Below are 21018 nucleotides of genomic sequence, written 5' to 3' on the forward strand. Positions count from 1 at the left end.
GTTACTTTCCTTTCCACCTTGAGTGAGTGACTGTAACATACATTCCTCTTGAATTCATGAACAGCTTTTAATATTATCAGATATCAAGCGGGCTCCTACTAGATCTTGCCAGGTCACCAAATACCGGTTTAATCCAGGAAGGAGGAAAGAGAAGGAACAGTAAATAGTTAAGGAGAATGATAAGTACTAAGAATTGTTGTAGAAATGACATCGTTCAGTGCTTGTGCTAAAGAAGCAGGCTTTGGGGCCTCTCGGTACTTATACTGGGGCTCACAAGAGGCCATAGCCTCGAGCACTGAGATATGGTATCCCTGTCAGGTTTTTCTCCCTTATCATCAGGGATCCCAAGCATCTTGAGCTTAATAAGGGGTGTCTCCAACACACTTGTAGCTCTTCATCTATGAGTAGGACCTTGTTGACTTTCCCGTCCATGCTAGCACATCTGCTGGTGTTGTCATAATGGCAGACTTGTTTAAGCAGTCATTTTGTCAAGACATCATGGGATCATGTTCCCTGTCAGGTTTAGGGACACTATGTAGAGCAGGCACCTTAGTCACCTGGCTCCTACAGTCTTTTTTCCCTCTCTCCCTTAATGTTTTCTAAGGCTTGGGTATAAGGCTGAACTGTAGATGTATCTAAGGCTTGCGTATAGGTTGAATTGTAGATGTATCTAAGGCTTGGGTATAGGGTTACATTGTAGATGTATCTAAGGCTTGGGTATAGGGCTGAACTGTAGATGTATCTAAGGCTTGGGTATAGGGCTGAACTGTAGATGTATCTAAGGCTTAGGTTTAAGGCTACATTGTAGATGTATCAACTTGGGCTAGGCACCCTACAGTCACCTGTTATCTGCATTTTGACCAGCTGCTGACTTCTTTAACAGTCTTCAGCTGTTGCAAAAGAGAAGCTTCTTGGGGTTGGGGATTTAGCTCAGTGGTAGAGCACTTGCCTACAAGCCTAAGGCCCTGGGTTCCGTCCCCAGGTCTGAAAAAAAAAAAAAAGAAAAGAAGGAGAAGGAGAAGGAGAAGGAGAAGGAGAAGGAGAAGGAGAAGGAGAAGGAGAAGGAAGAAGAAGAAGAAGAAGAAGAAGAAGAAGAAGAAGAAGAAGAAGAAGAAGAAGAAGAAGAAGAAGAAGAAGAAGAAACAGCTTCTTTAGGGCTGGAGAGACGACCAGTAGTTAAGAGCACTGTTTTCTCTTGCAGAGGACCTGGATTCAATTTCCAGCACTCACAAGGCAGCTCACAACTGTCTGTAACTCCATTTCTAAGGGATTTGAAACCCTCACACAGACATAGGTGCAGGCTAAACACCAAGGCACATAAAAAAATGTAAAGGAGAGGCTTTTTATCTGTGGGTATGTGAATATTTGGAATGCAGTTTGTAATTACGTTTGTTTAGGGAAATGACACCAGTAAATTCTCCTCTAGGGTCTTGGACCTCTTTAGCCACAGGTGCTGACTAGGCTAAGGTAACCAGGAATGGATTCCTTCCCATTGAGCAGGCCATAAGGCTGATCACCCAGCTGTTAGTTCCTCTAGAGGTCGAGCATCATTCCTGCATCATCAAGGATATCTTTTTCTTTCTTTCTTTCTTTCTTTCTTTCTTTCTTTCTTTCTTTCTTTCTTTTTTTGGAGCTGAGGACCGAACCCAGGGCCTTGTGCTTTCTAGGCAAGCGCTCTACCACTGAGCTAAATCCCCAACCCCATCAAGGATATCTTGAGGGTCTGGCTATCACTGAAGTTCCCAGGCTTCACACCTGGGTAGGATGACCGATCTCCCTTCTTCCTTGACAGTGTATACAGCATCGTCTGATACCAATGGATTTTAATTAGACCTCAGAGTCTTCAAAATCATCCTGTACACCCAGAGGCTGCTAGTGGTAACTATGGCAGTCAAAAATGAGCTTGTCTTTAAGCCAAGAAACTCAAGTTATTCCTGTAATATTCTACCCCCTGGTTTATTTCCCATAAATGAAGCCAGTTCTGAAAGAAAGGTGGGAGGCGCTTTGCTTGGAAAGGGGGCGTGGGGGAGCACCAAGTGAAACCAAGCACAGATGCATGGGAAAACCTCATGGTGCCTAAATCCTGTGCATATGGTGGGGTTTCCTCCCCAGCGCCTACAATTGGAGTGTCCTAAAACACAAAAAGAAGAAACTTAGAAGTTTCCCTCTTATCAGTAACACAGAAACAGCCACAGGCAGAGAACATCCTCTGTTCCTGGTCTGTATCTCTCAGCCAGTCTCTCACTCTGTATTCTGATGTACTCCTCTCCCCTCCCTGGTCTCTAAAGAGGTCCTGTGCACAAGTTACCATCCCCCATCTTCTTCCAGGTCCTCTAATCTTTCATCCCCACCATCAGGCTACTCCTGGGGAATGACTCTACCCTGACATCCTTGGATACCTTTAGGGAAATTTTTCCTCCTTGGCTTAGACATGATCCTAAGTCAAATTGAGTCTGCACCTGGATGGCACATTTAGAACCTGTCTAAAACATGATGAAACAAAACACATATCAACAAAGTTGCCAAGATATTGCCACTGAGGAAAAAGCAAACCCACAACTCAGTGTTTCATGTGAATACAGTGGCCAAGAATCAAAGTTGGATAGTGAGTGCTAGTGCAGGGATGGAGAAATTGGAACCTTCATATGCTGATGGTAAAGACTCCTGGGCCAGTAAGATGGCTCAGCGAACAAAGATGCTTCTCACTGAGGCTGACAACCCGAGTTCGAGTCTTGGTGCTCTCAGAAGCAGGGGCAGGCAGAGGTAGATCTCTGTGAGTTTAAGGCCAGCCTTGTCTACATAGCAAGTTCCAGGACAGCCAGAGCTATATAACGGAGAGACTCTGTCTCCAAAAAACAAACAAACAAACAAACAAACAAACAAACTAAACTAAAAAAGAAACCCTAAAAGCAAAGCAGTCTGACTCTTCTGCATATGATTAAACATGTTTCTATACGGCCCAACAATTCTACTCTAAGTCATATACCTAAGAGAAATAGAAATGTTACACAAGAAATAACGTAAAAAAAAAAAAAAGTTACAACAGTGTTATTTATAGTCGCCAAAAGGCAGAACCAGACCAAAAGGCCATCTTCTGGTGACTGGATAAAAAAAGGCCATGTATCCCTGTAATGAAATATTATTTGGATGATGAAAATGATAAAGTATTTGGTCATAAAAAGTGTTGATAGGGTAGGGATAGTTTAGTGGGCAAGCACTTGCCTTCACACCATAGGGCTGAAAGAAATAAGTTAGACATGAAGGACTACATATTGAGTGTTTCCCTTTGTATAAAAGACCAGAATAGATCAATACATGGAGATAGGGGCCAGTGAGAAGTTGCTAGGGTGAAGGAGGCAGTGATTGTCAATGAGGAAGAAGTTTCCTTTCAGTGAGAATGTTCTGGAATGGATTGTGGCAATGGAGATTCAACCCTGTGCATATACTGAAAAAACAAAAACCCCCAAACCAAACTACGAATAGTTGAGTTGCATGAATTGTTACCTGGCTAAATTGTAAGCTATATGCACTAATATACAGACATAAAGCACCAGGCATCCACATAGCACTCCACTATCACTGAGTACGAGAACTGTGTAAGCAGTGGTTGAGCCTTGCTCTTGCTGGGATCACTTTCAGCCAGCAGGTGGCACTGCCGGCCTGTTCCTGTCTTCTGCCCCGGCCTAGACAAAGCTGGTTCAGCTACATCCTGATGCCAAGGGGCAAATGAATCCTGTAGGAAACAACCAGGGTACCCTTCCACGAACTGAGAGAGAGAGAGAGAGAGAGAGAGAGAGAGAGAGAGAGAGAGAGAGAGAGAGAGAGAGAGAGAGAGAGAGAGAGAGAGAGAGAGAGAGAGAGGCTCCAGTACCAAGGAGAACTCACGTTGGGCTCTTTGAGACTGCAAAATGCCCCCTCTATACTGGGGATTGACCAGAGCCTTGTACAAATGTTATACCATCAAGCTGCATCTCCAATCTCAGACAGGAAGATGCTTGGCAAGTCATTGACATTTGATTAACATTTGAATTTATTTCCCATCCAGTTGTTACTAAGAGGGTTTCAATTCAAATGTTTTTATTAATTCTTTTAGACTTTATGTAATTCAATCATGTTCATTCCCAGACTTCCCCCTAACATCTCACCTTCCCCAATAGTGTGTCTTTTTTTTTTTTTTTTTTTTTGGTAATTAATTCAACTTGTGCTGCTTATATACGCTGAAGTGTGGGACCTTGCAATTGAACATAGTGCACATACCACGGGCCACACACTTAAAGAAAAATGCCTCTCCTTCAGAATCCAGCAGCTACCCATATTCCTCAGGTAGGATGGAGGCTCAGAAACCCATTTCCCTCAAAAAGAAAAGGTAGGGGAGGTTATTTTTAAAAAGAAAAGAGACTGAGCATGATGGTACATGCCTTTAGTCCCAGCACTTCAGAGGCAGAGGCAGGTAGATCTCTGTAAGTTCAAAGCCAGCCTGGTCTGTAGTGTAAGTTCCAGGACATCCAGGGCTTTATAGTTAGACCCTGTTTTTAAATAAATATAGAGGAGGAGGAGGAGGAGGAGGAGGAGGAGGAGGAGGAAGAGGAGGAGGAGGAGGAGGAGGAAGCAGAAGAGGAAGAGGAGAGTTTGGGGGGAAGTAAAACACCACAGGAAGAGAAAGAAACAGCTCTCAGATCTTTAGGTACAAGGACTGAGATTTCATAGTTGCATGAAGCCACCAGGGACCAAGATCTCTACATGTATGTGTGTGTGTGTGTGTGTGTGTGTGTGTGTGTGTGTCTGTGTCTGGCTGTGTCAGTGTGTCTGTGTGTGTATCTCTATGTGTATGTGCGTGTGTCTGTGTCTGCATGTGTGCCTGTGTCAGTGTGTCTGTGTGTGTATCTCTATGTGTGTGTGTGTGTGTGTCTGTGTGTGTGTGCCTGCGTCAGTGTGTCTGTGTGTGTACCTCTGTGTGTGTGTCTGTGTGTGTGTGCCTGCGTCAGTGTGTCTGTGTGTGTACCTCTGTGTGTGTGTATGTGTGTGTGTAAGTGTGTGTGTGTGTGTGTGTGTGTGTGTGTGTGTGTGTATGATGTTGGGCCTCAAACCATTCTACTCTTGGTGTTTGTGTTTGTAGAAAGAAGAGCTGAACAACAGGAAGGGAGACTGGACAGATGAGGGTTCTGGAGCAGAGGCCTGGCCTTAGAGCTTCTTCAGACGGCTGTCTCAAGCTTGGGTTTCTGCTTACTAGTGCTGGGTGCAGTGTGTTTGGAACAAAGGTTCCAGTGTCCCAGTCTTAGCTTCAGATACTTTAACCTTCTCCTAGGGTATCCTCAGCTATGCCATTGCCATGCTGCCCACCTTAGCCTAAGGAGCAGATCCTCAAAATCTTAGCTTTTCCATGTGGCAAAGTCACACGGACTGCAAGTTTCTATAGCAACCAGTACTGTAGTCTGATCAGCCAATATGGCCCAAAGCTGAAGTTGAGACCAAGTTTAGCCTAAACGCATTTCCACAATGAAAGGTGGAAGCTTACATACTCCCTAAAGGTGATGCTAACAAAGGGGCCATTAGGAGGATTCTAATCGGGCTTCTGGAATTCCGAGTGGAGTCAAAAGGCACCCAAATCATTAGACAGCTGCTGCCCAGACTTCCTGCCCCGTATGACATCATTTGTCCTTCCCCATCCTCTTGCTCCAGGCTAGTCAACATGTGTGCTCCGCCAACCCTGAGCCACCTTTACCAATGACGATCCACTTGCAGCACAAATAGCTGAGAGCAGGGAGCTGGAACTGAACCTGTTACCCCACTAGTAGTCCTGGACAATGAGGGTCTACATAGGAGATGACGGTGCTGCGGCCTCTGCATTAATGCCCATTATCCTTTGCTTCCTCCCCCTCTAAAACCATTCCCTTATTTCTTCTAATATAGACAGAAAAGCTGGGCATGCAACGTTAGAATCCAGACTACTGCTCAAGGCCACAGTACCTGCAGGAGCCCCTGACAGGCATCCTATTGGTCCGGGAAGCCTGAGAGAAGAACAGACTTCCAGGTGCCAGGATTTTCTACCTGGGGAAATGAGTTTACATCAAAGGCTATTGGTGGCCATATATCCTGTTACCCAGATAGTTCTCTGCTACCTGCTGGGGAACCAGGGAACCTGACTGCAGTCTCATGGTGAAAAGTCTTCTCCCTTTCTCATGGAACTTTAAGAATGAACTCTGCTACAAGGGCTTAATTCTCAGAGTCTTCACCATCATCAGCCTATGCTGCTAAGGCCAGAACTTACCCAGAGCCCCCACAACCGCTGTCTATCTGCTCATGAATTAATAACTCGTCTAAGAAACTTCTTTGCCCAACAGTCTTGCTTAGCATCTCTCTTGAACCTGCCCCTGAGACCCTTGTCTCCCATTTGCCAGAGGTTGTCTGCAACACCAATTTGGGCATCAAAATATTTACTTACCAAGTCTCCTGCCGTCCTAATGTTCCTGCGTGGAGAAGGCTGCTCTGTTCTGTTTCTGCTTCAAGGAATTTATTATGACAGTGGAAAAACGTGTTTTATTAACCCAGCTTTTCACGGTGATTGGTTTAGAACAAAATACAAAGGAAGAAAACAAAACCCTCAGGCTTTTCCGGGGTGAGTTAATCCCAGATCCATCCCAGACTGGCAGAACAGGGTCCAAGGGTCCCTACAGAGAGGAGTGGCAAGGACCCAGGGGGCGGTTAAGGCGGGGCCTCCTTCAAAGAGCCGCCCTCCCTCAAGATGAAGGCAGCAGTTCTAAGAAATGTATAGGCAGATATAACCAACCATCCCTACACGCTGACAGTCCTGATTCAGGGATTTGTGAGATCTTACACAAATGTTTAGACTCTTACCCAGAGAGGCCAGGCTCTAGAAAGACAATAGATGAATAAAATTTACTCCTTAGCGAGGTAGTGAGACCTCTATACCCTCAGATATAGTCACACACATGAGATGACAGTAAGTCATCCCTTACTGCTAAGAAAAGATCCCTACCCTCTCAGCTCCCTGTATATGATTCTATGATTCTTTCTCCTAGCCGTGTCTGTCTGCTGAACTGCAGTGCACACAGTATAGTACCCGAGTGCATACCTTCTCCACTTCTGACCTCTTCTTCCCTTGGTAAGTCTGTCACTGTCATGCATGCCTGGCAAAGGCACAAAGACTAAGCTTCTGTACCATTTATCTACCGCGATCTCATCAGCCAATTTGACCTGAAAGTTTTGGCTGAGGCTAAGTTTGACTTAGATTCATTCCCATTGCCAAAGGCAAGGCTCACACGCTGCTGACTGATGAAGGACGCTGACAAAGGAGACCCTTCTCGGAGAACCCTAAGTAACCTTCTAAGAAAGAGGCGAAGCTCTAATGAGGCAGAAATCACCAGAAGCTGAGCGTGCCTGATGTTGAGTCCTGGGCCCCTTGTAGTTTCAGGTAAGCTGGCACAGGTCACTGAAGCAGGGGCATGTGTAATTACCATCCTCCATCAGTACTAGCAGGAGAGGATTTGAACGGCCACGGCCATTTGTGGCTAGTGCTGGAGCATTGACTGTAACCACCACCTGTGGTCCTATAGGTGCCTTTTGAGTCGGCAAGCAGAAAAGGATATCTTTCTTGAGGTCTAACACAACGTTAGAAATAAAGGGGATATAAAGATCCCTTCGATCTATAGTACTCTAAATTCCTCAGTGTAGATGAGGTCAGTGTCCCATACGCTTAAAGGGAGACTAGGATTAACACCATGAGTAATGGTTTGGTATGATATGGCCTTCTCAAGCTCTGTATGTCTCTGTCTAACTTGCCAGTGAGACTTACTGTGAGAATATGTGATGATTTTTACCAATGGTATCAAGACCTTTGAGCAGTGAAACCAAGATAGTCCACGGCCAACACTCTATGTTTCTCAATTCCCTATGTTCTCCTCAGAAAGACTCCATAGCATCGTAGTTGTTTCAGCATTGTTGACCTAAAAGATCCACTGGGGCTTTTCCTTTGGCTGAGGATAGTGGGGATCTCTTCACCTTTGAGTGGGAGGTTCTCCAGATGGATAGGAAACAAGTCATACCAACAGACTGATCTCATTTGGACACTTTTCAGAACAGCTCTTTAAAACAGAGCTTCCAGGGAGCTCTGTGAGTTTGAGCCATCCTAGTCTATACAGTAAGTTCTAGGCTAACCTGGGCTACATGGTAAGACTCTCTCCCAAACAAAATAAAGTAATATCAAGACCAGAGGAGGGGCTGGAGAGATGGCTCAATGGTTAAGAGCACTGACTGCTCTTCCAGAGGTCTTGAGTTCAAATTCCAGCAATCACATGGTGGCTCACAACCATCTATAATGAGATCAGATGCCCTCTTCTGGTGTATCTGAAGACAGCTACAGTGTACTTATATATAATAAATAAATAAATCTTAAAAATAAAAGACCAGAGGAGAAGGAGGAGACGCTCCTCCCAGTAAACCTGATTCAGTACATGAATGATCTCTTCCTGTCAGTGACATCCCAAGATGAATGAACATGGGGCCTAAAGATCTTCAAAGGAAAATTACAATTAAATGAAAATGAATTCCCATATTTAGGGCATCTAATTATCAAGAGAAAATGAGGGGTTGGGGATTTAGCTCAGTGGTAGAGTGCTTGCCTAGCAAGCGCAAGGCCCTGGGTTCGGTCCCCTGCTCCGAAAAAAAAAAAAAAAAAGAGAGAAAATGAAAAAGTATTGGGGGGGGGTGTCCTTAGATGGTTCTAGAGAGATGGCTCAGAGGTTAGGAGCATATTTGGCTCTTGCAGAGGACCTGAGATTGGTTCTTAGCACCAATGTGGTTTCATGTGCCCAGGACCATCCATATGTCCATCTCTAGGGGATCCAATGCCCTCTTCTGACCTCTGCAGGTACTAGGCATGTCTGTGATTCAGGTAAAACCCTTAGACACTTAAAAAATAAAACAGATCTCAGAAAAAGTTTGGACTAATCAAATATTGTAGACTATGACTGACACACGGCCTTGAAATCCAAAGCCTTTATTTCAAACTCCTAGAACATGAACCATTATACAGTACCTTGAGAAGTCAATTTTGCCCAAAGCTGAAGAAATCTTGTTTCAGCCCAGTACCAGAACTACCCTCACTTGAGAAGCCCTTCTGTTTGTAAATATAACGAAAGGAATGGTCTTTAGAGTCTGTGATTGGTATTCTCTGTTGTCAACTAGACAAAATCTGGAATGAACTACAATCTAGAACTTATAAAGATCTCGTGAAAAGGGATTAAAAAAAACAGCTTAGGTCTAGGTGTAGGGGTACACTTCTTTAATCCTGGCACTCAGGAGATAGAGGCATGCAGATCTCTGAGTTCATGGTCAGTCTACAAAGCAAGTCCCAGGACAGCCAAGCAGTTTCAAGACAAGCTTAGGCAGTCAATGAAATCATTCAAAACAGAAAGCTGTTGATGATGTAATAGAACAGGGGTGGGGAGGAAGGCCATGTTCCACCCACAGCTAGTAGAAGGACTTGGCAGCTTCGACCATGTAGCTCTGGGATCAGAGTCAAGAATAGAAGGGTTTACTGGGACAGTTGATGCTGGTTGTACCTTGTTCATGAACCCCAAAAGACCATCCAGGAGCTGACTCCAAGGAAATCACACTAGGGTCTCTTTATTACAAACTCAAGTTTAAGCCTACTCACCATCAGCCCTGATGCAACAGGACAGTTTGGTGAATTAGCCTCGGTCCCTCATCAGAACAAGGTTTTATAGGAAATGGGAGCAAGTGAGGGGGTGTCCACCCTGGTAAGTGTCTAGTAGAATAAATATTGTAAGCTGACAGGTGGGTGCTCTGAAGCAAGACCACGAACTATCACAAACAGTCTAAAAGTACATATGAAGCAATCAGACTTATCTTGATTGGCTGCAGTTAGGAAGTACTTAGGGAGTAACTCTTGGGTATGGGCCAAGGACAAGCCTTAGGGTCCTTCCTGGTACTTGGCTGCAGCTTGGGCTCAGCTGCGGTTCAAGTTATCAGGCTTTTTTCTTCTTCTTCTTCTTTTTTTTTCTATGATGGAGTCCAGTCCCTAGATGGAGTAGGTTTGGCCTCTCACTGATTAGTGGGAGCTAAGAAATTAGTGGTGATTAAAAAAAGACCAGCACTCCCCAGTAGGGGAGGACAGATGATCACTGATGTCATTGCAATTGCTTTCATTTTTTAATAAATTTATAAAAATATGAAGGAGAAGAAGAGGAGGTGGAGGATGATGAGGAGGAGGATGATGAGGAGGAGGATGCTGTGTTCTAGAGATAGTCAAGGCTGTAACTCATGCTGTTAGTCGGACTTGGCAATGTGTAAGAGTCACCCAAGTGGTATTGGTTTTGAAGGATTAAAGAGGAGAGAACAGGTGAGGCCAGGGAAGAATACTGGTGAGGGTGTAGCCTCAATTGCAGTTGACGGCCCATGACTGAATGGATAATGCAAAGAAGATGAGGCTTGACACCATGGGGACAGTCTATGAGAGGCTATTGGTGAAGCCGAGTTGCAACAGAAACCCCCATTGTATTGGAGATGCCAGTATCATGGGATGACCATTAAGAACAGCAGCAGCAGCGGAGTAGAGTTAACCAGAGCCCAGAATGCTAGAGAGGGTAGACATAAAGAAGTGACCCAAGCCCTTTGGAAGAGCCCAAAAGACCAGACATTGGAACAAGAAGCTATGAAATTGAAGTTGCTTTAGTGTCCCTTCCTGACTGCCTTTGGATCAGGATGTAGAACTCTTGACTCCTCCAGCCAAGTCTGCCTGCAATCTACCTTACTTCCCATTATGATGATAATGGACTGAACCTCTGAAACTTTAAGCCAGACCCAATATTTACCTTTATATGAGTTGCCTTGGTAATGGTGTCTCATCACAGCAATGAGACCCTAGTTAAGACATAACTCTCAGTCATAGGGCCAGAGACGAGCTACCTTCTTCTCCAGCCCCCTAGACCCTGTAACTACAGAGTGACCCACATGTAGGCAGTCAGCGGCAGCAGCTATATCATCAACCACTGTACCATCAACCAAGGAGAGCAGAGAGCTAAGCTTTGCAAGCTCCTTGACAACTGGGGCCTGCACCAAGTCAGATTAAAGGGGCGAGGATGGTTCACTGACCCTAGAATCCTCAAGTATGAAGCCACAATATTTGAGAAGTATGATCTGAGCCTTACCACCAACTGTCCCTCAAACCCAGCATGTTCCTTGTCTGCAGTGAGACTCAGAGCCCCTGAGAACACCAACCACTGTCTAAATCAAGTAGACTACCTCACCAAGTCCAACCTGACCTCAGAAAACTCTCTGACAAGGACTCCAAATCTTTAAAGATGGCTCCCTCAAACCATAATGGGGAAAAGGCATAGTGGTCGTTCCCTGATAGAGCATGTACTGGCTGGTACTTTGTCAGCTTGACACAGCTAGACTCATCTGAGACGAGGGAAACTCAATTGAGAAAATGCCTCCATAACATTGGTCTGTAGGTAAGCTTGTAAGGCCTTTTCTTTTCTTCTTTTAAAATAGTTTATTATTATTATTATTATTATTATTATTATTATTATTATTATTATTATTATTGCTTTTAAAATGTGGTAATGTGAACAATTTCTTCTTTTTTTTAAAAAGATTTATTTATTCTATGTATATGAATACAGTGTAGCTGTCTTCAGACACGCCAGAAGAGGGCATCGGATCCCACTACAGATGGTTGTGAGCCACCGTGTGGTTGCTGGGAATTGAACTCAGGACCTCTGGAAGGGCAGTCAGTGCTCTTAACTGCTGAGCCATCTCTCCAGCCCAGGGCATTTTCTTGATTAATGACTTGTGTGCGGTGTGTGGTGGGGGGGGGCGAATTGTGGGTGGCTCTACCCATGGTGAGGTGGTCCTAGGGTCTGTAACAAGCCAGGAGGAGCAAGCCACTGATCAGCGTCCCCCCAGCCTCCTGCCCTGACTTACATTCACAACGGACGTCAACCATAAGATGAAACAGACCTTTCCTCCCACGTTGATGCTGCTCATGAGACTTTATCACAGGAGCAGAGACTGAAGGCAGTGAAAGAGCCAGATTGCTGTGCTCGAGCGTGTAGCTTGCTCTTCACCCAGCCCTAACATAACCAAAGAAAAGGAAGAAGCCATCTATACGAACTCTGGTTGTGTCTTTGGAGATATATATCTCGGCAGGGCAGGTAGGTGGTTGTAGGTGGATGTCTATATCCAGGTGAGGGCTGGCACAAGTTAGGTCAAGGCCATGATCGGATAGTAAAAAGATAAGGTGGGGACAAAGTTTTTGTGAGGCGAGAGAGAAGGGAAAGGGGAGAATCAAGATGGAGAAGGATGACCCAGATCCGGGCGGTCTTAAATGGCCCTAGGTAGTTATACATATATATATATATATATATATTTCTTAAGGGATGGATTTTTTTTCTTTTTTTCTGGAGCTGAGGACCGAACCCAGGGCCTTGCGCTTGCTAGGCAAGCGCTCTACCACTGAGCTAAATCCCCAACCCCAAGGGATGGATTTCTATAGGTCAATTTACCTTATCTAGGTGGGTGGTTTATATCTTGGTCAATTGGTTGTGAGTTCATTGTGTGGATGTATTGTGGATTGGGAATTTAACTCATAAATCTGACTGATAAATTACAGCTTATTGAGTCATGATTTTACCGGGTAGCCGGAACCAGACAGTTCACTGCTAGCCAGAAGAGATACTAACCAGAGATAAGTTATGGATAGCTCCATATGGCCCTGTGGATGCTGGAACTTACTTTAGAAACCAAAGCTGGAAAGGACTGCCTAGGTCTGAGAGTACTTGGGGGCAGCGTGGAGCTGCTGAGATATAAGTACCCTACAGTGCCACGTGGCCCTACGGGTGCTGGCCTACCACAGGATAAAGGTTACCTATTTTTAATATTTAACACAACAGGGGGTGGTACCCCATGCCTTAAATTCCAACACCCTGGGAAAGACCCTTTCAGAGTGTCCAAATTGATTGCACAGAGATGCTCAAGGCAACCGGTATTTTTTAGATGTAGTTTACTTATAGTGATCAATTAATTAATTGGGCTGAAGCTATCCTATTGCCAAGTGCTGCTGCTTCTAATGTTGGTAAAGTGCTCTTAGAAATAGGTTAATTGAAAATAGAGATTCTTGGGGCTGGGGATTTAGCTCAGTGGTAGAGCGCTTACCTAGGAAGCGCAAGGCCCTGGGTTCGGTCCCCAGCTCCGAAAAAAAGAACCAAAAAAAAAAAAAAAAAAAGAAAAGAAAATAGAGATTCAGATAACCAAAGCCATTTTACAGCTGAGATTCTCAGGGGACTCACGGTGACTGGGAAGTCACTGGGCCTAGCACACCTTTGGAACTCTCCCTCCTCAGGTGAAATTAAAGAGACGAATCAAGCTCTAAAGAATCAATTATCCAAACTTGTCCTGGAGACAGAGCTCCCCTGAACACTGTCTTCCAATTGCCTGCCTGTGAATCAGAACGGCCCCATGGAAGGACCAGTTATCTGTTTATAAAATATCCTACAGGCTGCCATATTTGGGTCAATCTGCTGGTCTTCATGCATTGAAGAGCAGAGACCATTTTCTGTGGAATTATGTGTGTGTTTTGTCCTTTGTCTTATTCTCCTTTAGGTAACAGGGCCTGGTGTCCCAGCTGCCTCCTTTTTTTTTTTTTTTTTTTTTTCAGAACTGGGGACCGAACCCAGGGCCTTGCGGTTGCTAGGCAAGTGCTCTACCACTGAGCCAAATCCCCAAACCCTCAGATGCCTCCTTTTAAGAGCCTAGTTTACCCCATGATTGAGTTCTAATTAAATCTTAGAAGGAGGCCAAGCTTGAGTCACCTGGGAGTGACCATATCAGGTGCCGCTTACCAGTAAGACTGAGGTCCCAACTGCAGAGAAAAGATGGATTCACTACACTTGTGGAAGTCTCTCTCCTCAGACTCTGAGAAAGATGGCTGGCTGGCACAGTCATATCTAAAGGTGCCACACCCACTCCAGTGGAGTCTGTGTGACCAGAAGCTCTTATGCTTTGTTTCTATCCAGAACAGAGGCCTGTGCCTGGAATGGCTTGGCCTCCTGGAGGTCCCGGGCAGTCTCCCTACAAATAGATGATGACCAGGGTCTATGCTTGCAGTGGAGGTGCCTTCTGTGTTCTAGCCTTGGTAATCTTAGCAACTTTAAGCTGTCAACAATATCTGATTTTAAGAATATAGCAGGGCTGGAGAGGTGGCTCAGCGATTAAGAGCACTGACTGCCCTTCCAGAGGTCCTGAGTTCAATTCCCAGCAACCACATGGTGGCTCACAACCATCTGTAATGAGATCCGATGCCCTCTTCTCGTGTGTCTGAGGACAGCTACAATGTACTCATACATAATAAATAAATAAATCTTAAAAAAAAAAGAATATAGCAGGTGGGAAGATGGTCATGTACCTTTAGATGTCTCAGGAACTGAAAGTTCAGAGACGGAAACGTCTCACATCACCATGACCCTGATAAACTCAACGGCTGCGATGAACTCAACTGCTGCACCCATTAGTTCCCAGCAAATAGGAGAGAAATTAATTGCAGCTATTAAGAACATGACTGTTCCAGAAAAGCCCTTCCCCCACCTTTTGGATAAGTTTTGTTTAGCATGATTCAAAATAGTAGCGATTCTTTTAGAAAGATCATAGACAAGTTCCAACAAATTGAACAAACTTATCAAGAGTTAACTATGGTTATAAAAGTTTCATTTACTATTCTGAGGGGCCATAAATATAGAGTTTAAACTTTATTAAAACAAAGGTAAATGATGAATGCATACCTGGTGCCCACAAGTCTGGCAGTATAACTGCAGTTTTCTAAACTATTGTTTGAGGCTGAGAATTGTTTCCTAGACTGTACGTTCTGCTTTCCTCCTTGCAAGGGACATTTGGTGGGGTGATGAATAAGAGTTGGACGACTGCCAATTATGATGTACCTGTTCTAACTGCTTAAATCTATGCCAAGAAGTAAAGCTTTTTGCAGCAGCACACACCTCAAGTTTGTGTCTGTCTGTCGCGCCGAATCCATTCTCTACCTGAAATCCAAGCCTTGGTCCCTCTGTTGACACACTCCCCTGGGTGGTCTGTAGCATAATTGGAATGTCAAATGTCATAAGCCAGCACAACTGCTTGGCAAAGATCCAGCAAAGCCCAGCTGAACGATGAAGCCAGCATATTGTAGTCCTCCACTTCTGGTCTTAAGATCCATATATTGCATGCTTGTAGATCTTTTAATATCATACAACTTGGGGACATTGGATTGATGGAAAATTTCTTATGAACCATTTATGCCTCCTCCCAGAAGGACTGCTTCTAGGCTTCCCCAGGAAAGTCCTGAGCATACAACTCCTCTCAGTTTTAGAGAGATATTCTTATCTGGCCCTACTTGAAAGTCTTCCTTACACCCTTGAGGTTGTGATTCAAATGAAGACATCAGAGATCTTAGGAGGCTCTCCTACTATATGCTCAGGTGATTATGTGGCATTTAAGGTTGGCTGGGGCTGCATATGGTATGCCCCTCACGGAAAATATATAGCAACAAAGTTAGATTGCCTGGAGGTATATCTCTGCCCTACACAGGGACTTATGCTGATGGACAAAGAATGGTACAGAAAAATGATAAAAGAATGAAGTATTAAGATCTCCCCCTTCTTTCTTAGAAAAGTTAGCTTGTGTGGGGCCACTGTGGTGTCATATGATCAAGGAACAAAAGAATGTCAAGACAAGACATATGAATAAATTCTACAAAGATATAAAATAAACATTCTGTCATGGAAGAAATTGGATAATGACTGCAGCAGCTTTGTCCTAAGATTCTTCTTGCCCTAATGACAATGAACACTCTGACCACTGAAAGGTGATAATTCACTGCTCAGGATGTGGTAATCCACCCAGACTTTCTAGGAGAGTTTTTTTCTGTCTAGTGCCCTTGAAACCATAAGGTTCTTAAAAGTTGGGTTTTGGGGTTGGTGAGGAAAAATGATTGTGAAAGATAACTATGTTCTGTCACTGTTCATCAATAACGACTAAACTTATGACCAAGAAGAAGTTAAAACACATGTCTGGCGACAAAAATAATATGATCTATATTTTGGAACAACATGAATCTATCTTTGCCCACTGAGTTCTGTATAAATAAAGAGGTGTGATGACTGCAAATCAGGCTGCAAGATCCCCTCCACTTCCTAATCCCCTCCTCCCCTGTGCCTGACTCAATTCCTCCCTCACCGACTTCTCCAAAGTTCCTGGCCATTCCCAGGACTGGCCCCTAGAAAAGGCCATCTCTGGTCCATCTGCCACCAAACGGACTCTAGATAGATTCTAATGTTGTTATGGTATCACATCTAGATGATTAGCTAACTATGCCTGGGTCATTAATAAAACAGACAACAGCCCCCTTTGACTGTTACATATGATGCCTGTCTTGTTCTTTTCTGTGAAAACTATACCAACAGAGTCCATTTCAGACTGAAAATATCTACATGTGTGCACACCCCAGACCTTCCTGTGTACCTATGCTGGATAGTTTTATGTCAACTTGACACAAGGCAGAGAGGACAGAGCCTCACCTGAGAAAATCTCTCCATTAACACTGGTCTGAAGGCAAGGTTTCAGGACAGTTTCTTAATTAATGATTGACGTGGGAGGGCCCAGTCCATTGTGAAGCTATAAGAAAGCAGGCTGATCAAGCCATGATGAGCAAGTCAGTAAGCAGCACCCTTCCATGACTTCCATATCAGCTCCTGCCTCCAGGTTCCTGCTCTGCTTGAATTACTGACCTGACTTTCGTCACTGATGAATAGATGTAAGAACATAAGCCAAATAAATCTTTTCCTCCCCAACCTGCCTTTGGCCATGGTGTTTCATCACAGCAATGGTAACCCTAACTTAGACAGTACCCATATGTACTAGCTAGCCATGCCTCCTCTGTTTGGTTGTCACCCAAGATAATGAATAAACCTCCCTTGGTAATAAAGGTGACCTTAAATCACAGATAATAAAATCCAAGTAATTAGAGGAATGCTTTCTCCTAGTTGCAAAACTCTTGAATGTAACACCTCTTTCTGATGTAAGATGATGTCATCACGCAAGTGAAGGCAGGTACAAGATAGAACGAGGCCTGTCATTTGGACTAGAAGAAAGGATGGGTGGGAGAAAAGTTTTAGAGAGGGGAGGAGACTGGAATAGGAGAGAGAGAAGCGGCTGGGAGAGCATGGAGACAGATGTTAAGATTCCTTTCTGCACCTTTACAGGTCATTATGAATGTTCTTAAGGGATGGATGTGTACAGGGCTTTGTGTGTCTAGATGAGCAAATTATATCTTATCAATTGGATCAGAGGTTATTGTGTTGTGTGTTCTTTCATGTGGCGATTTAAGTGCAAGAGAATATGTGGTGGCTGGAGACGTGTCTGGTGGCAACCTGCCTTGGGAACTAGATGGGTAGAGAAATTGTTGCCAGACTCAGAGAGAAGCCATTGGTAGTGTGATATGAGCTAGAACAAAGCAGGTAAGAGGCTTTGCTGACTGAGATGAAGACATCTACCAGATATCTTGGAGTACTACAGGGACGGATCAAGTGCGGGGTAAAAGACAGCATTTCTTTTAAATATAATTTTACAGCAACATTCTGGCAACTGACAATCCTAAATGAACAGATCAGTCCTCATCTGTAATTAGGAATTATTGCACATACATTTGGGGCTGACAAGTCCGTGGGCACATTTTCCTTAAAGTTAGTTTTAAGAAAAAGAAAAAGAAAAGCAAGCCAGCCCATGTCTATAGACCAAGAGACACACCTCTGCTGCCTACAGCCCTCACAAGACCCTCTGTTTTCCTCACATATAATGATCCAGCTAAAGTTAACCTAACAGGTTAAGAACCAAGACTAACTTTTATTATGAGAACAGGACATGGGGGGATGCAACTGCCTGGTTGTAATGGATCAAATATTCTGTTCACATGTTCATTAGAGTGATGGTCACCCGTGTTTGACAGGCAGACAGGGAGGTGAAATTGTTCTATTCCCTTCTGCCCTAGTGAAATACACTAATACCAAGAAGATGCCCAGGGGGACAATGAGTTCAGACCTTCTCACTAACATTTCCTCCACTGAAGGATTTGAGGTACTGACCTCTTCTGGAGGAATAAATGCTCCACCACTGAATAGATATGCTTCCTGTCTCTGAGGATGGAGGGAACAGCTTACTCCCATGTGTGATTAACAGCGGTGTCCTTTCCTTTAGAGAGATGGTTAACTAGATAGCCTCGGTGATCCCCAAAGCAGGTGACTGACAGAATTACCTAGGGCCCCTGTTGGGATTTCACTAGTCTATTGGAGTAGAGCCTGTTCTTTGGTCCAATGGGCTATTCCTTTCTCCCTAGCCTTATACACCCCAACTCTCTCCAGAGACCTTCCCCTGATGAACATTCTTGATTTGGGGAAGTGCCATTCAATCCCATATCTACATAGGTGCTATAGAGGTACCTAGGGGGTATCCTTACTTAGTGTATGGCTCTGAACCAGGTAGCTGCTGTCTTTCAGTTGGGACTGTTCTAGTGGTCCACTATCAATAAAAATGTAGATCGGGTCAATCATCTTTACTACGATCAACAATGGTTTGTCAACTACACAAGGGAAGTAGTGAAGGGAGCAGCTCATGATGAGACTCGATTTGTAAGGTGGCTTAAGAGATGAATGAAGTCTAGATAACGACTCTAGCAGAGAAAAGCAGAGCTTGTGCAACGTTAGGAGGTCAATGCCACTTTTACCACTAACAATATAGCCCTCAGGGGAATAGTCAAGGCCTTCATGGCTACACTGCTCTAGGCTAATTAGTTGAAAATTTGGGAATAGATGACTCCTTTGCCAGCCTTAAGGACCAGAGGATTGGAAACCAGAAAGGAGGGAAGACTTCAGTTCTTACTACAGTTTGTAGTTTGATCCTATTTGCATGTTAGATAACTCAGTGTGTTAGGGGCCCCATCCAGAAGCTCACTGGAACCGCTCCCACCTCACCAAACATCCCTCAGTCACAATAATTATTGTTATTGGAGACTTCAGAGCATGAAAGTCAGCATAGGCTGGCAGAATTTGAAGAAAAGAATGAGAATTATGATAGAGTGGATTGGGTTGTGAGAAACAGCATTTTCTAACGAAGATGGCTGACCTGCCAATGACTAGCATTCTGGAAGCCTCCCCAATCCTGAAATTTGATTCTCTAGTACCGATTTTGATGTTGAGCTCAACCAACCTGATGGCACAGAAACTAAGTGAACTTCTCACCCCGTGTGCTTGTTCACCCAACTTGGACTGCTGTACACACGAGTTGTTTCTGTTTGGTTCATGTCTCTTTGTGTGGCAGTTGGAATAATCTTTTTCCAACTTCCCGCACATTGCTGCTTCTATGACTGTTTTCATGGTTAAATCTGTTACTACCTGTTTTCCACACCCATCTTTCATTGACTTGTTTGCTTGAGTAGTTTGAGACAGGGCTCATTAGGTAGTCCAGGGTACCCTTAAGCTCACTGTGTAACTCAGGCTGGCTTTGAATTCCTCCTGTAGGAGCTCCCTGAGTGATAGGATTACAGGTGTATAACCTGCCCATCTGGTATTAATTTACTATGCTTGATGAAGTATTGTTAAGTTTTGGTTCCTGTGTGTGCCATTCCTTCATTTTTCTTTAAAGATTTCAGACATGTTTGTTTGTGCATCTTGATATGGGTACTGACTGGTTTTGTGTGTCAACTTGACACAAGCTGAAATTACCACAGAGAAAGGAGTCTCCCGTGAGGAAATACCCCATGAGACACAGCTGTAAGGCATTTTCTCAATTAGTGACCAAGGGTGGGAGGTCCCAGCCCATTGTGGGTGGAGCTATCCCTGGGCTGGTGGTCCTGGGTTCTATAAGAAAGCAAGCTGAGCAAGCCGGAGGAATCAAGCCAGTAAGCAACATCCCTCCATGGCCTCTGCATCAGTTCCTGCTGAAAGAATAAAAAATACAGCCAAGAAGTCAGAAGTTTAGAAATGCTAAAATGCTATCTCACCCCTAAGGAGCCCTAAATACCTCAATTTCCAGACCCTGCTCTCTGCCTGTAAGTAGGTTTAAGGTCACATTTCTTGAACCTGCTCTCCCAGGAACTAGATAAAAGGGCATAACCTAGTAAAGATAACAAGAAGCTTCTCCCAGGAACTAGCTGACCATAAGTTAGATTACAATCTTAAAAGCAATCTTGAGAGATAGGAAGCTTCTCCTTGTGATTTTTTCACTGGTATTCTCGACATTTTCCAATGACACCATCCCTACCCCTTTGGGTTGTGGCTTTTTCCTTTAAATATCCCTTCTCTCAACTACTGGGGGTCGAACTCCTCTACCCCTGCGTGGGATACGAGTCTCGACCCCAGTGCATTGGTTCCTATCGATAAACCTCATGTGATTACAGCAAGGACAGTCTTACGTGAGTTCTTGGGGGGTCGTGTCATCCCGAGACTTGAGTGAGAGTCTCCCAGCTCCAGGGGTCTTTCACTGCTTCCTGATCTGCTTGAGTGCTGGTCCTGTCTTCCTTTGGTGATGAACACCAATGAGGAAGTGTGAGCTGAAAAAACTCTTTCCGCTTCAACTTGCTTCCTGGTCATGAGGTTTGTCCAGGAAAAAAAAACCCTGACTAAGACAACATATTTGTTCTATTTATTGTGCACAGAAGTGCCACAATTTTCAGCATGTCCTCATGCAATTGTTTGGCTTTCTCTTTTGGTGGCTCAGGTGACAGATTCTGAGTGTGGCACTCCGATGGGTTAAGCTGGAGAACAACTTAGAACCTGGTCTCTGTGGCCATCCTCCTGCCTCCCCACTCTTGAGATTCCTTTCGTCCTCCTTCCTTTTAAATACAGATAGGGCCCTTTAGTGAACTTCCCTGTCTACCCAAGATTGTGTAACTATTTTGAAATCTACTAACAAAGGAAAAGGACCAGGCTGAAAACA

The 21018-nt window shown here is 44.3% G+C and overlaps 1 protein-coding gene across 3 annotated transcripts in view; it reads right to left on the reverse strand.

Moving 5' to 3' along the window:
* Positions 1 to 20687, reverse strand: part of Cndp1 (carnosine dipeptidase 1) — a 51347-nt gene extending 30660 nt beyond the window's left edge. The window contains exon 1 of one of the 3 annotated variants that reach the window (XM_063277291.1): positions 20495 to 20685. The gene's annotated coding sequence lies outside the window, so the exon portion shown is untranslated. Of the gene's footprint in view, positions 1 to 20494 lie in introns of all 3 variants that reach the window. The other 2 variants (XM_039096770.2, XM_008772135.4) reach the window with 2 other exon arrangements.
* Positions 20688 to 21018: the final 331 nt, after the last annotated feature.

This window comes from Rattus norvegicus, chromosome 18, assembly GCF_036323735.1.
Source record: "Rattus norvegicus strain BN/NHsdMcwi chromosome 18, GRCr8, whole genome shotgun sequence".
NCBI lineage: Eukaryota > Metazoa > Chordata > Mammalia > Rodentia > Muridae > Rattus > Rattus norvegicus.